The sequence below is a fragment of the Oncorhynchus masou genome, chromosome 25, assembly GCF_036934945.1.
Source record: "Oncorhynchus masou masou isolate Uvic2021 chromosome 25, UVic_Omas_1.1, whole genome shotgun sequence".
NCBI lineage: Eukaryota > Metazoa > Chordata > Actinopteri > Salmoniformes > Salmonidae > Oncorhynchus > Oncorhynchus masou.
Window position 1 is genome coordinate 5,076,190 of NC_088236.1, and position 4,234 is coordinate 5,080,423.

Sequence of the window (4,234 nt, forward strand, 5' to 3'; positions counted from 1 at the left end):
AGTGTGCTTAAAGTAATAACACACAAATTATTGTATTTTTTTTTGTCTATATTGAATACATCATTTAAACATTCACACCGTAGGTTGGAAATAGTATGTGAACCCCCTAATGGCTAATGACTTCTCCAAAAGCTAATTGCAGTCAGGAGTCAGCTAGCCTGGAGTCCAATCAATGAGACGAGATTGTAGATGTTGGTTAGAGCTGCCTTGCCCTATAAATAAAACAAAGTTTGAGTTTGCTATTCACAAGAAGCATTGCCTGATGTGAACCATGCCTCGAACAGAAGAGATCTCAGAAGACCACGGTAAGACAAATGGTTTATAAATGGAGAAAGTTCAGCACTGTTGCTACTCTCCTTAAGAGCAGCCGTCCTGCAAAAATGACCGCAAGAGCACAGCGCACAACTTACAGAAATCTCTGGAACATGCTAACATCTCTGTTGACGAGTCTACGACACGTAAAACACTAAACAAGAACGGGGTTCATGGGAGGACACCACGGAAGAAGCCACTGCTGTCCAAAAAACAACAACATTGCTGCACGTCTGAAGTTGTAAAAAAGTCTATATCTGTCATGTCTTGTTATGTCTGTTCCTGTCCTTTCTCTTCATTCTCTCTCTCTGCTGGTCTTTTTAGGTTACCTTCTCTGTCTCTCATTCCTCAGCTGTTCTACATTTCCCCTAACTAGCTCATTCTCTCTTTCCCCACCTGTTCTCTCTTCCCCCTCTGATTAGGTCTCTATTTCTCTCTCTGTTCCTGCTACTTTCAGTGTCTGATTCTTGTTTGTGTTTTTTGATGCCAGAAGCAAGCTGTCGTCTCGTTTGCTTCCACCTTGTCCTGTCCTGTCGGAGTCTGCCTGGCAGGAGCATCCTGCACTATACTAACGTTCTTTTGTTCCGCTGACAACGTTGGAAGAGGATTTATGCCATTCCTGTATTTTCATTAAAGAACTCTGTTTTCTGTTAAAACCGCTTTTGGGTCTTCACTCAAGTTCATAACAGAAGAATCAGACCAAGAATGGACCCAGCGGCTCCGGACCCTTTTCACTCCGCCGTCGAGATCCAGGGAGCGATGCTAGGCAGACACGAGGAGGAATTGTCTGCTGCTCAACATGCCGTTGAGACCCTGGCCGTCCAAGTCTCCGACCTCACAAAACGGGTTCACCAACTCCACCTCGATCCACCGCCCACTTCCAGGGTTTCCAAGTCTCCGGAGCCCAGGATCAACAACCCGCCGTGTTACTCTGGGGAGCCCACTGAGTGCCGCTCATTCCTCACTCAGTGTGATGTGGTGTTCTCTCTCCAGCCCAACACTTACTCCAGGAGCGCAGCCCGCATCGCCTACGTCATTTCTCTCCTTACCGGACGGGCGCGTGAGTGGGGCACGGCAGTCTGGGAGGCGAGGGCTGAGTGTATTAACCAGTATCAGGACTTTAAGGAGGAGATGATACGGGTTTTTGACCGTTCTGTTTTTGGCGAGGAGGCTTCCAGGGCCCTGTCTTCCCTATGTCAGGGGAATAGATCCATAACGGATTATTCTATTGAGTTTCGCACTCTCGCTGCCTCTAGTGACTGGAACGAGCCGGCTTTGCTCGCTCGTTTTCTGGAGGGTCTCCACGTCGAGGTTAAGGATGAGATCCTCTCCCGGGAGGTTCCTTCCAGTCTGGACTCCTTAATAGCTCTCGCTATTCGCATAGAGCGACGGTTTGATCTTCGTCGCCGAGCTCGTGGAAAGGAGCTCACGTTCTCCGTTGCTCCCCTCTCCACATCACTGCCACCTGCCGCATCACTGCCACCCTCCTCCGCCGGCTCGGATGCTGAGCCTATGCAGCTGGGGGGTATTCGCATCTCGGCCAAGGAGAGGGAACGGAGAATCACCAATCGCCTCTGTCTCTACTGCGGCTCCGCTGGTCATTTTGTCACCTCATGTCCAGTAAAAGCCAGAGCTCATCAGTAAGAGGAGGGCTACTGGTGAGCGCAACTACTCAGGCCTCTCCTTCTGGATCACGCACTACCTTTCCGGTCCATCTCCGCTGGCCCGGTTCATCTGCTTCCTGCAGTGCCTTGATAGACTCTGGGGCGGAGGGCTGTTTTATGGACGAGACCTGGGCTCGGGAACATGACATTCCTCTCAGACAGTTAGGGGAGCCCAGGGCCTTGTTCGCTTTAGATGGTAGTTCTCTCCCCAAGATTCAGCGTGAGACGCTGCCTTTAACCCTCACTGTCTCTGGTAATCATAGCGAAACCATTTCTTTTTTAATTTTTCGTTCACCTTTTACACCTGTTGTTTTGGGTCATCCCTGGCTAGTGCGCCATAACCCTTCTATTAATTGGTCTAGTAATACTATCCTATCCTGGAATGTTTCTTGTCATGTAACCTGTTTAATGTCTGCTATCCCTCCTGTTTCCTCTGTCTCTTCTTCACAGGAGGAGCCTGGCGATTTGACAGGGGTGCCGGAGGAGTATCACGATCTGCGCACGGTGTTCAGTCGTTCCAAGGCCACTTCTCTCCCTCCACACCGGTCGTATGACTGTAGTATTGATCTCCTTCCGGGAACTACTCCCCCCCGGGGTAGATTATACTCTCTGTCGGCTCCCGAACGTAAGGCTCTCGAGGATTATTTGTCGGTTTCGCTCGACGCCGGTACCATAGTCTCCTCCTCCTCCCCCGCCGGAGCGGGGTTTTTTTGTTCAGAAGAAGGACGGGTCCCTGCGCCCATGCGTGGATTATCGAGGGCTGAATGACATAACAGTTAAGAATCGTTATCCGCTTCCTCTTATGTCTTCAGCCTTCGAGATCCTGCAGGGAGCCAGGTTTTTCACCAAATTGGACCTTCGTAACGCCTACCATCTCGTGCGCATCAGGGAGGGGGACGAGTGGAAGACGGCGTTTAACACTCCGTTAGGGCACTTTGAATACCGGGTTCTTCCTTTCGGCCTCGTTAACGCTCCAGCTGTCTTTCAGGCACTAGTTAACGACGTCCTGAGAGACATGCTGAACATTTTTGTTTTCGTTTACATGGACGATATCCTGATTTTTTCACCGTCTCTCTCGATTCATGTTCAGCACGTGCGACGCGTCCTCCAGCGCCTTTTGGAGAACTGTCTTTATGTGAAGGCTGAGAAGTGCACTTTTCATGCCGCCTCTGTCCCTTTTCTCGGTTCCGTTATTTCCGCTGAGGGCATTAAGATGGATCCCGCTAAGGTCCAGGCTGTCATTGATTGGCCCGTTCCTAAGTCACGCGTCGAGCTGCAGCGCTTTCTGGGCTTCGCTAATTTCTACCGTCGTTTCATCCGTAATTTCGGTCAGGTGGCAGCTCCTCTCACAGCCCTTACTTCTGTTAAGACGTGCTTTAAGTGGTCCGTTTCCGCCCAGGGAGCTTTTGATCTTCTTAAGAATCGTTTTACATCCGCACCTATTCTTGTTACACCTGACATCTCTAGACAGTTTGTTGTTGAGGTTGACGCGTCAGAGGTGGGCGTGGGAGCCATTCTTTCTCAGCGCTCTCTCTCTGACGGCAAGGTCCATCCTTGCGCGTTTTCTCTCATCGCTTATCGCCGTCAGAACGTAACTATGATGTTGGTAATCGCGAACTGCTCGCCATCCGCTTAGCCCTAGGCGAATGGCGACAGTGGTTGGAGGGGGCGACCGTTCCTTTTGTCGTTTGGACTGACCATAGGAACCTTGAGTACATCCGTTCAGCCAAACGACTTAATGCGCGTCAGGCTCGTTGGGCTCTGTTTTTCGCTCGTTTCGAGTTTGTTATTTCTTATCGTCCGGGCTCAAAGAACACCAAACCTGATGCTTTATCTCGTCTCTTCAGTTCTTCTGAGGTCTCCACCGACCCCCGATGGGATTCTCCCTGAGGGGCGTGTTGTCGGGTTGACTGTCTGGGGAATTGAGAGGCAGGTAAAGCAAGCACTCGCTCACACTCCGTCGCCGCGAGCTTGTCCTAGGAACCTTCTGTTCGTTCCCGTTCCTACTCGTCCGGCCGTTCTTCAGTGGGCCCACTCTGCCAAGTTAGCCGGCCACCCCGGCGTTCGGGGTACGCTCGCTTCCATTCGCCAGCGTTTCTGGTGGCCCACTCAGGAACGTGACGCGCGTCGATTTGTCGCCGCTTGTTCGGTCTGCGCGCAGACTAAATCTGGGAACTCTCCTCCTGCCGGCCGTCTCAGACCGCTTCCCATTCCCTCTCGACCGTGGTCTCACATCGCTTTAGATTTTATCACCGGAC

General features: G+C 51.3%; 1 pseudogene; it reads left to right on the forward strand.

Annotated features, from left to right (window-relative positions):
• Positions 1 to 271: 271 nt before the first annotated feature.
• The window catches only part of LOC135514446 (spidroin-2-like), a 20,224-nt pseudogene continuing 16,261 nt past the window's right edge, over positions 272 to 4,234 (forward strand).